The following is a 16,349-nucleotide window of genomic DNA, read 5'->3' as shown; positions in this document are numbered from 1 at the left end:
ACTGTGGAAGACTGAGGCAAAGAAGGCATTGAGTTCATCAGCCTTTACCTCATCCTTTGTCACTATGTTTATCCCTGCATCCAATAAAAGACAGAGATTGTCCTCAGCCCCCCATTTCTTGATAATGTAATTATAGAAATATTCTTTATCTTTTAGAGTAGTAGCCAGATTAGGTTCTTGTTGGGCTTTGGCCTTTCTAAATTTCTCCCTGCTGCCTGCCCCTTCTTCCAAAGGTCATAAACTCTGGGTGTTTTCCCCTGAATTTCATCCAAAGCTCGGTGTTCAGCCAGGCCAGTCTTTTTTAACTTCCTTCCTCAGCACATCTTCAAGGCCCTGATGCTGCCTGCTGGTGAGCAGGAACTGTGAGCCCAGAGCTGGGCTGACTTCCAGAGAGAAGATGCACTGGCCATGATGTGTGGGCCAAGCAGGGCTGGCTCACAGGACCAAAGTCAGCACACACACCTCCACACAAAGATATGCACCCCACGTTTGCACTGCTCCGGCTAGCAGGTGAAGACTTAAGAGAACACAAATATATCTTTGTAAATTTACCATGAGGATAAAAATCAGAGATGAAGACAGGCTACAAAAGCTAAAAACAACTTAGGCACAAAAAGAAACAGCCAGGGGATTTTTAATTCATTTCCCAGCCATTAGCATAGTGAGGTTTCAGAGTAGCCAGTCTAGAGGAAGAAAAAAGCAGCAAAATCCTTAGGTATTCATAAGACGAAGCACAAGCTGTTCATGAAAAGCACACTATGCTGTGATCACCTGGAACAACAGAGGACTGGCATTGATGAGTTTCTAAAGGGTTTCAGGTTTCTAAGGAGTATTTCCTACAGCATTCATGTGTTTATCATTTTCACACAATCCAGGATTTACATGATGTTGACAACTGTAATATATTCTTTGTAAATTGCAATTGAATCTTTGAATCTCCTGACAGTTGAGAAACTACTTTCTCTCACCTGTTTAATTAACCATGCCATGTTTTCCAAAGAAAATTAATTGTCTCGGTGCAGCAGTAAGGAAACTCAAAGGTTTGAAAGAAAAATAAATATGAGCATGCAGCAGAGTAAACATTTATCCAATAAACATTTTCACAGCTGAGTTTCAAACTTCTCATGTTCCAGCTTCTTATATTTTATAATCTCATCCCACTTGGTCCTGGCACCACATCTCTTTGAGATACGCCTCATGGGAAAACACTGCCTTGGTAATCAAAACATTTAGACTGCAGAAGAAATATAAAACAATTCTCAAGGAAGTTTTATGGTGCAGCAACTGCTCCGAGATCAGATTGTAACTTTTTCCTGCCTGGTCCTTAACAATTGATGAATAGAATTGGTTTTGCATCAAGCTAACTCTACCCTGATCGGTGCAAGTTTTGGCAGATGTTTCCTCTGAGTAGAAGCCAGTAACGCTCCTGGTAACAAGTGTAGTGTGTCTTCTTACTCACTCTTCTGCTCCTGTCTGTTGCTGCTTTCCATAACTAGAGTTGACCTTAAAAGTCTCAATTTTAACCAAATTGAAATAGCTTTTTTTTCTTTTAAAATCTTTCATTTCTGCTTTTACCAACATTTTTTTAAAAACATTGGTCTGAGAATGGAGCAAACAGTTGTACGTGAAAAGGAGAAATGAAAATGATCTTCAGATAATTGTTCCTACAGCAGAAAGCATTTTTGGTGTTCAGCTGTGGTTATGATGGAAGAAAATCTTCAGAGTATCTACCAATTGGATAAAGTGGCAATCATTGAAATAATGATGTTAATCGTTGCCATTTCAACCCTAAGAGGGCTGAGGCCATTTCCAAAGATTTTGAAAGTTTCTAATTCTCTGTAACATGATTCCACACAGAATGTTAAAGGGAAAAACCAGCATTTAGTCTTATAAACTGAGCAACTTCTTCCTTGAGAAAAGGAATCTGGATAAGTCATGAAAAATATACCTGCATTTCAACGGGAAGAATTTCATTCAGGGCAGGGGGAGGTGGGAAGCTCTTTCTATCTTTGGAAATATTCTAAACATTTTGCAAACTTCATACTTTGACCCTTTAATATTTCTTAGTCCTTAGAAAAACTATTCCAGTATCTGCATTTAGAAACAGGTTTTAGTGCCCGTGTCCTCAAAGGTTTTTTAGCTCTTTAGGTCAGATATTAAAAAATCAGACCAATATAGCATAGCTTCAGTGAAGTCAGTGGAGAGAAGCCATTTATCATAACCAGCTAAAGGTCCCCCTTGGCATATTTCAGCTCTGAAGAGCAGTAAATCTCACAGAAGAAGCAGACACCATGCCGTCAGATAAGTTTTCAAAACCCAGTGATATATTAAGTATGGTTTAGATTTTGCATTAGTCAAACAAAACTGAGAAACACTTTCCTTTGATTTGTTCCATTTCTGAATGGTTCAGAGTAAATTTTAAATGAGTAGTCGTTGCTTTAATAACTCCACGTCTCCATGACCTCGATCTCGGTTTAACTTTTTCTTTCACTTCTGCTCTTGCATGTGCATGTCTGTATTTGAATGTGCTCATGTCCTCACTAGCAGCATTTCTGTAGCTGCACTTTCTTGGCTCTCTGATGCACCTTGGAAACACCTGTGCAGTCCTGGGTGTCCAGCCCTTCTGAACTCAAGAGCCAGGTGTCAGAGGGACTCAGCAGAGGAGCAGGCTATATAAATACTCTGTCAGATTAACAGAAACAGAATTTCTCTTCCTATGACTATAGAGGGAGGGTCAGAAAGTGCTAGGAGCCAGCTGATTTTCTCTGCTGAACACCACCCCAGTGCTTGGAGCAGCTCACCAGCACATTTCAAAGTGCAGCACAGCTGTCTCCAAGGCAGCCCCAGTGGGCAGTGTCAGAGGGAAGTGCGTTTACCCCACTTGAACCACAACAAGTGTGGTTTGCCTGCTCTTCCTGAAATGTTGTCTGCACGAGGCAAGGCGGGGATTGCTGCCTGGTGAATACCTGCCCGAGCAGATGAAGGCTTTGAGCTTCCTCACCTCCCCCTCACTCTCACACCTGCTCCTGGGCAGCCACAGTCTGGCCATGAGTAAAAGCAATAATCTCTGCAGCATGAGAAGCAAGCAGGCTGCTGAGCCTCATATGTGTACCAGAGAGGCATCACGAGAGACTGAATAAGTGATTTTTTTAAAAGGCGTGCTTATAAATCATTAAAGTGACACAGTATGGGTTTTGGGGTTTGTTTTGCAAGCAAGAATGGGAATTGTAACATCCGTATTTCAAAACACATACTCACCCTTACACTTCCATTTCCTGTGGAAGGCATCCAAATTTAACCTTTAATTTCTTGAAGAGCAGTTTCTTATGTTTATTTGTTAGAATCAGCAAACAGCTGACTACAGCAAATCCAGGGAGCTCTTCTAAAACTATCCACAAACATCAAGATAAGTGCATTTCAAGCATTCCCCAGGAACTTTAAAACCACACCACTCACCTGCTGCCAGCTGTTTCATTTACTTTTACTTTAGTGAAGCTGGCATAGGCTTATCCCAATCTGCTGTGACCCCCAAAGGTCTGAAACTGGCTCCACTTTGCTGTGTCAAATTCAGTGGGAAAAAGGCAGGCTGAGAGCAGCCTGCTGTCAAGTTAAGATCTCCCAGTGTGCCTTTGAGGGGCCGCATTATCTCTGACAGGCACCTGAGCACACCAGGCACCTGAGCACACCAGGCACTTATCAGAGTGCCCACCAGGTGGGAGATGGTGTCCCTAAAGCAGGACAGATGGTAAGGCTCAGAAAGGGCCAGGATCCCTGCCACAGGATGGGTGATCCAACAGTGGACTGTCACAGGCATGGGAACTCTGGGTTTGGGACCTGCTGCCTAGGGGAATTAAGGCAGTTTGGGTGCTTCTTGGAGTCTTACTGCATTTAGGTTCAGGCTCCACAGACTCTGTTCACAGCCACAGGAACTCCTGGGGGAGGTGGGCAAGTGTGCCTGGCTCTGAACAGCCAAGCCTTAGCTAAAAGTTGGTCACCATAAATGACAGCAGTAACAAACACCATCTTTAGGGGCACTTGTAGAGTGACTGTGGGAATGGCTCCAGCTCCTGTGCTCCTGGGAGCGACGGGGAGGTGCAACCATGCCACCCATGGCAAAAGGAAGAGCATATCCAACCCCTGGTAGAGACTGATCAGAGTTATAACCCTCTTTAATTTGTACCCCCTCCATACATTCTCAGAAATTAGTGTGCATGTTGTCTACAATATAATGGTCTGGACATGATGAATCAGGAGTTCAGTGCTCAGGAATTTCCTCTGAAACCTCGCACATGCCCCTGTGATCAGTTTACACCTGACCCAGACTGCAGTCAAGCAAATCCCTCAGAGTGATGTGTGGTGGAGATGCTGGTTGCTGCAGTACCTGGGCAACCAACTCTCAACTATTTCTGTTTTTCCTCCTGGCTGCAGCTTCCCTCAGCCCATGCACTGCTTTCCCCACTACAGATACCTGAGTCTGGGCTGTCAGCAGGTGGTTGCTGATAGATTAGGTTTTGGTTCTTGTAGCCCTTGATGCCGGTCACATTGCTTCCCTTTTAGTGAAGGTATTTTTAGTTTTGTGTATGTAAATTTGAACGTGCAGGCAGTGTGTCACAAATCACAATGCACTGGTTTCCATTTACCACAAAGACCTACACATGGGTGTGTCAGCAGAAGGAGCAATGTCTGATGGCTTCTTCTTCACTGCCTCAGATTGCACTTCCAAGATTTGGGATTACCACAAGAAATTGATGGAAATTCTTCTCCATCCAGGAGTTGCAAGACTTTTAAAAATCTCACTGAAGTTCCAGAGAATGTTTTTGTAGAAGTTTCAGGACAGGCCCCAGTGCTTGCAAAGGCTGTCTCCAACAACAAGGGGTTAATAAATGCTCTATTGATAATTCTGACTCTGATGTTTACCCCAAGGGTTTTGGAGGGTGGCAGAGCTGGGGAAGGGAGAGACTTTTTGTATTGGTAGGCCCATCTGAGAACTTCTTAATCCTTATTGCAGTTACACTTTTCTGTGCTTGCCAGGCCGCAAGAAAGTTTGAAAGTCAGCCTGACCTCTTGTGTGTCTGATCTAGGTCCAAGGGGGAGTGAGATCAGGGAGCTGTGAGAGGCAAGCTTAATGGGGAGACTGCTGCAAATGTAGCAAAACAAATAATAGAGGCTCAAGTTTTTTGTTGTAGAAAATACAGTGCTATGGCTTTTGGGTGCCAAGAGGCAGTTCTTTTAATAGCTACATTCTTTGTAATGCTGATGAGTGGCAATATAGAAAGATGAAAGTGGGAAGGCATTGTATTATGGCCTTACATATATTATGCCACAAAGAAAATGCAGTTGCTGGGTGGGGATTCTTCACCCTCCTCCTGCTGAGCTATTCATGCAAACTCTCCTCTGTGGATGGCAATCCCCATTCCATCTCTCCTAAATCCCAAAGAGTTTGCCAACTGACTTCCAATTTTTCAAGTGGAAATCGCAGGACTGAATGGTGCATTAAAGTATTTCCTACTACACCTCACTGCTCCTTTAGGAAGTGAGCAGACATTTTTCCAAAAGATGTATGCCATCTCCTGGGAACAGTAGAAACTGCAGGCCCATCGTATGGAAACTCCCTGTAAATTGTATTTGCCTCTTCTCGGAGGGCATTATAAAGCCACCAAATAAGTTCTTTGTAGCTAGGACTACCCTCCACGCCCAAATGATTTGAACTTTCCACAATTTACACCAGAAATCATCAAATTACATTGAAAATTTCATTGTTTACTTTGTGCACCCGAAGATTTGGATGCATGCCAAGTAGTGTGACAAGATAAGGTTCGTCAATACATGATACTAATCAGTCACAGAGCAGTAGTGGAGCTTAGCATGCACTGATGTGATGTTTTAAGTCAATGGTATGAGTCTGAAATGCAGCCCATGACACTGCTCTGATCTGTCTTTCTTGTCCCACAGGACATGTGCAGGAGACAGAAGAAAACCAGAGATTCCCTTCTTAAAACACCATACGATCCCTTAGCATACAAGAGAAGATATGTTTCTCTTAAGTCCTAAACTGCAACTTGCATATGTCAAACAACAGACTCATCTCCTCATCACCCTTATGCTTTTTATTTGCTACTGACATGCCATTCAGCTTTCTCCTGTCAAGGAGATGTAACAGAGAATAAAATCCATGGATGCAAATAAAGGCAATTTTGCATATTGAATTAATAAATATACAGGCGAATGAACTCTTTGTCTTTGTACTGGTCTTTAAAACAAGTTAGTTATATCATATGGACCAGTCCTTGAAATAATGTAAGCATAGTTTCACATATTAAATGTTTTTCTGGGTTATGTCTATTAAATATACTGGAAAAATATAATAAAAATATCTTTCAATTCATAAAGGTAGATCAATATCTACTTTAAATATTTAGCAATGATATAATGATAATTCCTATGCACATGGAATTTGCTTTTATGTAGTAAGCAGTAGATGTCATCCTCTTAATTTATCACTTTTTTATCAATTAATAATTGATATTTTTAATCACTTTCCATTTCTTCCACAGACCTGAGAATCTTTGAACAAGAACTGAAAGGGGACTTCTTTTTTTTTCTCAAAAAATTTCCTAAGAGAAGAAACTTTATAGAATGGCATCAAAAAGTAAGTAAACAATGACTCGGGAACAACAGATGACAATGTCAGGCATCCACACTGACTGGTGGATGAGCTTCAGCAGAGGGCATCTGTTAATTCTCTGAAGTCAAGATTCTTCTGTCCTTGCCACCAAATTCCCAGTTTAATAAAAACTTTGCTTCATGGTTTTTCTTCATGTTCCCTATCTCAAGATCTGCAGATTGTCTCTAACTACCATTTGGGCCATGCCCCCTGTACATGGGGATGAGTGTAAAGGTGGGAGAAGGCAGGGGCAGGTTCACTGCAGACAAGGTGCTGGAGAGCCCTTATTAGAAGGAAACAGGCTTTTCCTTAGGGTGGATCACAGTCCACCTACACGCTGGTTTTATCTGACCAGTTCTTTCATTTACATCCAGCTGATTGAATAATAAAAATTAATTCTAGATCTCCAAACACACAAATAAAATACAGTTATGTCACAGGATTTGTGAAAGTCTCCGCCCAGGGAAGTGGAGGTGGAACATCACTAAATCATCTAGTGACAGTGCTCTGTCAGTGATTTGTGTCCCTGTTGCAACTACTCAATCCCCTCTGCCACCCCCAAACCACCAACACAGGCTCCTGCCACTCAACCTTGGCTGGGTTAAATCCCTTTGGCACACATATGGGCGCTCACACCAGCATAGCTCGAAATTTAGGGAGAAAGAGGGTAAAAAGTCTTTGCATGAAATGCATCCTCTTGATAATTTTAATATAAAAAATCCTTAATCAAGTCAAAAAACCTTCAAGCACTACAAAATCCTTTAGCTCCACACTGATGCAAAGATTTTTGAGTTTGAGCAGCCAGAGCTCTGCCGTAGTTAGATGCCCAAGGAGGAGGTACCTGGCTTGCCCAGAAGCTGCAAATCTCCTCAATATGTGCAGGGTAACTGCACATTTCTCACAGTTTTGAAAATCTGACTGTTTCCTTTTAAGCAGCTTAAGCATGGTATGAGGAATCTGCCTGTAGGAATCAACAATTCCAAGATCTGGACTTATACGAGGGAGTACCCGGCTGACTGCTTGTTCCTCAGGAAAAATGCAGAGAAAATTAGTGGAAAGTCAGTACCATCTAAGTGGATTTCTGCAATGTGTTTGCTGTGTGCAGGAAGAATTTGCTTGTCTTTTGAGACCATTAACTTTATGTACTTGGAATGATTAGAGCTGAGACAAACCACTCTTTCATAAATCATCAGCACGATGCAGGACACTGTTGCACAGGTTCTCGTTATAAGGTCTCCATTGTTTGGGATGTCTCAGAAGTAGACTTTTGGAGTGTGGCCAAAACCAGAAGGAGAGTATATTTCTAAAGAGATATTATTGCTATGCATACTCTCTCTCTAACCTGGACTTTTCTTTCACTGTCTCTGAAATTACTTCCCTCAACAATGCCTATATTTAAGATTTTTTAATGTTCAAGATTCTGTGTTTATGTGGGTGGTTACTGTATCAAGTTTAGTCTAATGATTAGAGAAAGACTATTTTATCCTGTTTAAATTTCATTTTCTTTAACATCCATTTCCAAACTCCATCTGACAAAAAAATAAAAACTCTTTCTGAAACTTGCTAACTCCTACAGTTTAAATTTCACTCTTCTCTGAGGCAGGCTGTAGAATACTCTGGGTTCCCTGTGCAGTCTCCTGGAAAACTGAACTTTTTAGCGTTCTTTTACTTTGGAAAACTCAATATGAAACCAGCACCACTGATTCTGTTAATCTGGGAGTATCAGTGGATGATGGAATCCTCATGTAGTATGAATTAATTTTTGTTATTGAAATAAACGAAGTACAGAATAAACAATAAACAATAACCCTCTAAATATGTAAAGAACTGATGGTACGAAGTAAAAGGGCACTGTTTTTGTATTCTCAATGGATTTTCAGTCTATGTGGGGACCCAGGGCAGCCAACACACTAGAGCTAATCTCTGCTTGGCACTGAAGACACACCATCCCTTATGTCCCCACAACATACTGCATCCCTGACAAACTGAAAGATAAAAATATCAGATAACCTTTAAAAAATATTTTCAATTTGAAAAATAAAATCAATAAGTGTTCTGAGCTTCTGCCAATATTAAAAGGAAAATGAAGATAAAAGTCTCCTGACTTTATATTTATATTTGAGATAACAAAAATAATCTGAATGTGTTAAGATGATATTAATACATTAATCATCTTAATGTATTAATGTATCATGTAACAATTGCTCAAGCAGTTGTTGTTGGGGTTTTTTTCTTATTGTTTTTCCTCTTCCTGTTCAATTCCCCAGGCTGTTGATTGCTGAGCTCAGGCTCCTCAGGCTGCTGTTGTAAAAACTGTCCGACGTCACTTCAGAAATCTCTCTTCAGTGGACAGCAGCGCTTGGACTCGCCCTAAGTTATCCAATAAGGAAACTTCTGTGTCCCTCTCATCAGTGGGAAATGGCAGGACCCAAGAGGAGGAGGGGGGAAGAAAAATTTGAAAGATTGCAGGCCACTGAGATAGATACAGAGCACTGAAACAAAACATGCTTTATCTATTTGCAAGGTCGGTGCCCTCAGCTGGAACAGAAGTTTTGGAAGTGTAGTAGAGGAAAAGTTTCATCTATCACAAGTGCTAGCTAAGGCATGTTTAAATTCTGTTTATGAAGCAGTTTAAGGAAATTTGGGCAATGGGACTTAGGAAATTGTAACCACATTTGCCCAATAGATTGCAGAAATAATAGCAGCCAAGAAAAAAAAAATTCCAACAAATTTTTCTGTAAAGTTACCTAGACAACACTCAATTCCCATGTCAGGTAAAATGCACATATTGACTGCTATGAACAGTGATGTAGATGAACTTGACTTAAAACAACTATTTTCATATGCCTTTAAGTTAAACCTAAAACGCCTGTGAAAGATACAGCAGTCAGGCTTGTCACAGAAATATAAAATGAAAGGCACTGGCTCTTTGGCACGTCTTTGATTTCTTTCTGAACAGCTTGGTTCAGTCAGATAATTCTGTTCATAGTTATATCTATTTAGTCTTGGAGTAATGCCATCAAATTCAATGGTGTTACATGGATTTAAATTGCTTAAAGGAGAAGAAAGTATATTCATTACATCTCTGGAGTTACTCTAGCAGTGCATTTAGCCTAGAATGTGCAGCTAATGTGCTAGATTATTTAACTGTTACTGAGATGAGACAAGCACGGGGCACAGTTTCAGAGGCCATAATGTAGCAAGTATCATATTGTTTTAGTTTTCAGCATTTCCATATGATCTGTCTCTCTCTTCGCACACATGTGGGTGATTATCCTTGAGGCCACAGCGCATTGCACGCACACAACATACGCAGTAACTGCTTAAGAAGTTTAGGTAGAGGGTGTTATTGTGTGCTCAACAATAAAAGGAGAAGTGGCACTTCAGCCTGATGGTTTTGCAGCATTCCTTGCAAACTCCATTGTCTTCTTCCTTATGCAAGTAGGCACACGTTGTTCTTACATGCACACACTCACTTTGGGTGTCAGCTGGTTAATATTGTGGGCTCTTGACACCTACAGCTTATCTAAGTGCAAATAAATCAACGTGAATTATGCAAATACAGCAAGCCAAGAATGAATCCACAGGTTCTGAACAGTATGGCACAAGCCAGGTCAGCAGTAATAATTTATTTAAAGAGTGCCATGATGGGGAGGTAAGAGGAGAGTCCTCCTGCACTGGAAGCATATGATGTTCATACAATGGCAAGTATCTTTTCATTAGAAATATGTTCTTGTGTAGTAACACTGACCAGTATTTTCAAAAGATGCAGAATGAAGTAATCTGAAATTAATCTGATGAGTCAGACATGACTGCTGAAGCACATCTAATCCTACAGCTATTAGATTGCTGGTTTACAGTCACTGCACCTATGTGCAAGTGTAGGTGTAGTGAAACTAGAAGAGGTCTGGAATCATCATGACAATACTAAGTTTTCATTGCCTTCCTGGTGAAGGAAATTGGCAAAAAGTAAAAAAGCCCCTTAGGGAAAAACTGGGAGTTTCAATAAGATAGTATGTTATGGGAATTCTGTAAGGTAAATTGTTGGCATGAAAGATGGTGTGTATGAAAATTGGAAACCCTGGTGTTTACTTGTATGTATGAAAAGAAATAGGTCAGTGACTTTGTTTCCATGGTGACCATTATTGAAATAAAACAAACTGACACCAATGTTGATTTATTTCCCTATTCTGCACCCTTTTAAACAATTGCCTAAATCTGAGATTGCTACCCAATGAACAGGATATCAGAATGAACTTCCACAGTGTGACCTTCTCAGGGTTATTAATGAAAGAAAGGTCTAAAGAAAAGGTCTCCTTCAGAACAATTCCACCCTCTGAGCAAGTGCCAATTCCCACTATCCTGCAGTAACATGGCTGCCATGCCGTAGAGCAGGTGCTCTTTGGCAATTATTAGACAGAACTAATTTCAACAAGGTAAAAAGATCTTCATCAGATCTACAGCATTTCCCAAAAGGATAGTTTGATGACTATGAATCACTCCTGGGTTTGCTGGTGGCTCACCCTCTGCTTTGAGTCAAAGGGGTGCTGTAGTTACCGGGGTCTGTGATCTGAGGAAGACTTAAGCATCTAAAATTAATTTATGTGCTCTTGAGTGCAGGTGTATTTTAGTAGCTTTCATAATCTTGGTTTTATGTTTTCTCTTGCTTTTGGTCTTGCTTATGATGCTTACTTCCAAATACATAAAGTGATAATTATAAGAGTTTTCTATTTCATAGAGGCTCTGGGAGGTTAAATTCATTTGAGATTTTGAGATGATCCAATAAAAGCTTTATACAGACATGCTGTAAAGATAAATCCTGCAGCTTCTTGACATAATCCACCAGACCAAGGATATCAACCTTGTTATCTTACCACAGCACATTAAAAACATGAGAGATAATCATGTTTGTTTGGCAATGTTCGTTGTATAAGAATTGCCACAGATATAGAAATTAAGAAAAAGAGCATGGTGTAATAATACTTGTGACAACAACATCAATATTTGGTAGCAGTTGAGTGTACAATTTATTTCCCAGTATCGTTGTTTTGATCTGTTATAATCATAGCCAATACATTTATTTAGGTGAGGAACCAGTTACCCTGCCTAAATAAATGTATTGGCTATGATGATAAGATAATTGTTTTATTGTTTTTGTCCTGCATATGATACTGCAGCAGCCCTGCTTTTTCATTAGCGCTTGAAGGAAAACAAAAGATGAAGGAATGCATGAACTCTTTTTAAACCTCAACCTATGAAAGCAAAGGAAGTACAATGAGATGTGTTTATCAGAAAATGCATGCCCATCTACAAGCATGTAAGTCTCTAAGGAAACAGAAGCACAAAGAACTGAAACCACAGCTATTAAACAAAGTCAATTTCTCTCTCCCTGTTTGTATGATGAAGTCTGTTACTTCAGTGGAAGCAAGATTAGACTCTAGGTATTTTCCTTTGAAACAAAGGCAATAGTATCCCCCTCAAATTGAGCCCCGAGCCTCAAAAATGTCTTACTGATATTTTTGGTTAGGATAAGACTTTAAATCTCCTTTCCTAACATCCTTTCAGTGAGTTTCAAGAGGAGATTTGGATGTCATTAAAGTAGAAAGCAGTGACAGATGTGGTTGCTCCTCAGAACTGTACCGATAGTAGCCCAGTGCAATCTAATTTTTATTTTTGGTTGTGATTTCTTATACTATGGCTTTAACATTCAAATATCAGTGGTAGGGACTTGTGGCTTCTCATTATCATCTACAGCAAGGTGTAAGGATGACAACCATCAATTATCACATATTAACTTCTAAACAGAAGAAAATATAAGGTCTTTATGTACTAAACTGCATCATTCAAGACACTGAATTATTCTTCAAATTATTCTATGAGTAAGATGATAACAAAATCAGGATTACAGGAAGATTCATTTTTTATCTTAATTCAGTAAAAGGACCAGTAACTCAATGTCTTGAATGCTTCATGCAATGCTATGATGATTATCTTCTTACTCGACAAGGCCTCTTCTCCCAGTCAATTTTTTTAAGATTCACCTAATCCATTTTAATTGTTTGGAGTAAAGACAGATTCCTGTAAATGACAATGATTTTTTGACAGCTTTCTTTTGCTGCTAATGCTAAGTTAGCTCTTATTCTTAGGTCTTACCTCCTAGACACATACTTTCACCTCTGAGAGATGTCACCTCTCTGATCAGGGAAAAGATATCTTTGTTGATGTTCACCTTTCTAATGGTTGCTGCTTTTTCCCTATATTTAGGCTCACTTTTCCCCTCTACATGTGCATCTCTGCTCAAAGCTTATGCAAAGTCCTCTGCTTTTGTTTCTACATGGCTTTAAAAAATTCTGCCTTTGATATAGCCATAAATAGAAAGGAGTTAGGAAAGATCAGTCTTTGCTTCAAATTCAGCCCACTGAAGTCAAAGGTCTTAAAGTGAATGGCTAATTCTGGTCCATCACATAGTTTTCACTAAATCCTGCCTTTTGGGCATGCAAGGGCATTCCTTCGAATTCCCAATGACTGTTACAGGAATATGAAACTATAAATGTCTACCATGAATGGATATATTCAAGACAAAATGTCAGAGCAGTGAAGAGAAGCAGATGTCTTTTTATCAGGGATAGCTTTAGAAAGATTAAATCAAATTTACCACAATACCAAAACATGGATGACTCATCAGTGGTCATATGCAACTCTGAACATGCAAAGTACTAAATTATTTTTGTATCATATTTTTACGTTCCCACAGTTCTTCTCTTTTTTTTTTTTTTAATTTAATTTGCCTTTCCAGGACAAGAAAAGTAATAAACAATAAATAAACCAAACCTCAGAAAATTATCATTTTACTTCATTATTAAAATCTCTTATAAAGAAGGCAAAGGTCTTGATGGCTGAGAATGTTTCACTTGATTCAAAAATAGTCTTTGAACCATGAAATGGCAATGGTACAACTGTTACCAAGATCTGGATAATAGTTTTCTGATATGTTTATCTGATTTTCATGCTTACATACTACCTCCTAGTGAACAAAAAGGTTCAGGGATAACTCTACCTTGTTGTCAGGAGTCTTCATCTATTAAATAGTGTGGCTCAATGTCTCTCTAATTATATTGCACTTTTTGTTCTCTCATCCAGACCAAATGTCTGTAAATAGTACAGGAGTGCACTTTTCCATTGTTAAAATTACCTAAAGGGGAATCAGGTTAAAGAATTTCACACAAATCACCTAAAATTATAGAAAGGGGAGCTTTTTAAAAGGCATTTTTCCTTTGAAAAATACATTTGATCTGCACAAAATGTAGGGGACACATATGTTAGCTGAGCCATGAAATTTGTCCAGAATACAGTGTGCTTTGTGTTCTGGGCTTTAAAAATATTGATGCACTAGGTTCTAGGTAAATGAGATGAGATGCTTTATCTCTGGAAATTTTTGGCTGCTGAAATTTTTAGGGCTCCTCCTTACCCAGAGGAAAAAAAAGCATTTCTTTCACAAACTTGCCCTCAAATAAACTTTGGGCAGTACCAAGCTATCACAACTATTCTACATAAAAATGGAATACATACATAGCAGGTGAGAATGTATTTATCAGTATTAAGAATATATGAAAGAGTACAGTTTCCACACTTTTGTCATATTTGGCTCAAGGGAAAAAATAATTCTCCTTCTGTGCAACTTTTGGAAGAAGGTGTGGTATGGCTGCTTGGGCACCCCTGAGCACTCCTTGAGTCAAACCAGCACAAAGTAGGGCAATATCTCCTCTCCAAAAGAATGTGATTGAGTGGCCAAGAGGATGCCTAAGCAGCTGTAATATTTCTGAGTTTCTGCACCCAGGTACGCCTCTTGACAAGGTATGGAGCCTGTGCAGAGATGAGACAGGGACCTCAGACTTCTGGTTTTGTTTTTGGTACAAAATTCGTGTTTCTGGGCCAGAGGGAGCCCTAGGAGTTTGTGGCATCTCTAGGGTTTTTTCTGGCAGTGCATCCCCGTTGCTCCAGCTAAGGGCAGCCCTGCACACCCCAGCTGTGTCTGCTTTCCCTTAGGTTGCTCTGAGAAAGCAAACTGCAATTCTTCATGCTTTTGTTGCAAATGCCATTAAGAAGGTTGTGAGGTGAATTGCAATCTGTTTTAGAGCTCCTCTGCTGTAAAGGATTTTTGACTGCAGGTTGTTTTTTATTTAGGGAAAGAGCCCAAGTAAAGAGCAAACAAAGGGCATGTGTTCCCGAGCATGTAAACACACATTAGGCAAATGCTCACTGGAAGCACAGCACAAATTATGACTGCTGAGGTTAATTAATTGATAAAATCACTTGTATAGGGAGGGGTAAAGTCTGAACTAGGTCTTCCTTGAAAATCCGTGCCAACTCAGACAGAGTAAATTGCTGGATGAGGTACTTTGGCCTCTGTTATGCAGCATATGTTACCATAACCTAATAACTGATGAGTGGATCCCAGAAGGAACTATGGACTGTTCCTTCCCACTTTGCAGTGGAACAACACTATATAATCTAAATAATTTTAGGAATGCAGACATACTGAAGAATGCAAGTAATGATATCTAACATTTTTATACAGCATATAAATATGTTAAGAGATATTCAGTAGCAACAAGTGGCTTGGATTATTTGCAAATTATTGGTTGCTTATACTGCAACTTTATATTCTGCTAATCCTACAGTGGCTAATAGGAATAGGTTAGATGTATGCTAAAATGGAAAGAGAGAATGGAAAGGGGGTTGAAAGCAGCCCTGAGGAGTAGAACTTTGGGGTGTTGGCTGACAAGAAGCTCAGCACAACCTGGCAGCGTGCACTCACAGCCCAGAAAGCCAAACCTATTGTGAGCTGCATCAAAAGCAGCGTGGCCAGCAGGTAAAGGGAGTGAATTCTGCCCCTCAGCTCTGCTCTGGTGAGACCCTACCTGGAATGCTGCATCCAGCTCCAGGGGTCCCAAAAGTGAGGACATTGACCTGCTTTAGTGAGTCCAGAGGAGGCCATGAAAATAAGCAAAGGGCTGGAGCACATCTCCTGTGAAGACAGACTCAGAGAGCTGTGGTTGTTCAGCCTGGAGAAAAAAAAGGCTCTGGGGAGACCGTACAGCACCTTCCAGTACCTAAAGGGGACCTTCAAGAAGGTTGAGAATTTTTTACAAGTCCATGGAGTAATAGAACAAGGAGTAAAGATATTAAACTGAAAGAGAGTAGATTCAGACTAGATATTAGAGAGAAACTCTCTACTCTGAGGGTGGTAAGAAACAGCAGCAGATTGCCCAGACAGGTTGTAGATGTCCCCTGGATTGTTCAAGGCCAGGTTGGATGAGGTCCTGAGGAACATGGTCTAGTCAAATGTGTTCCTGCCCATGGCAGGAGGGTTGGAACTAGATGATCTTTAAGGTCCCTTTCCAATCCAGGGCATTCTATGATTTTATGATTCCATGATTATACAAATCTGTGGTACCATCAGTTGTTCTGACATGACAGGAGAGATCTTTGCATGGTTTTCAGTTCTGCCTGGTTTTGGGGTTTTTTCCCTCTTTCTTTTCTAGGTCTTCTGTGTAAGACCCTGATGTTGTGAGCAGTCAGGATGACTAGCTAAGAACATACGGGATTAACATAAAAGCAGAGAATGAAAGGGGCTCTTCAGGCAGCAGGTGAGGAGAGCTTCACCTCTTGGTGAGTTCATCTA

The 16,349-nt window shown here is 40.2% G+C and overlaps 1 long non-coding RNA gene across 1 annotated transcript in view; it reads left to right on the top strand.

Annotated features, from left to right (window-relative positions):
• LOC113458711 (uncharacterized) overlaps window positions 1-12,444 on the top strand; it is a 28,772-nt gene extending 16,328 nt beyond the window's left edge. Inside the window, exons 2-3 of the long non-coding RNA XR_003379225.2 lie at window positions 6,555-6,649; window positions 8,932-12,444. This is a non-coding gene — a long non-coding RNA (uncharacterized LOC113458711). The remainder of the gene's footprint in view (window positions 1-6,554; window positions 6,650-8,931) is intronic.
• The last annotated feature ends 3,905 nt before the right edge of the window (window positions 12,445-16,349 follow it).

This window comes from Zonotrichia albicollis, chromosome 1, assembly GCF_047830755.1.
Source record: "Zonotrichia albicollis isolate bZonAlb1 chromosome 1, bZonAlb1.hap1, whole genome shotgun sequence".
NCBI lineage: Eukaryota > Metazoa > Chordata > Aves > Passeriformes > Passerellidae > Zonotrichia > Zonotrichia albicollis.
Note: the sequence above shows the minus strand (reverse complement) of the source record. Positions and strands in the feature narration are given on the sequence as shown.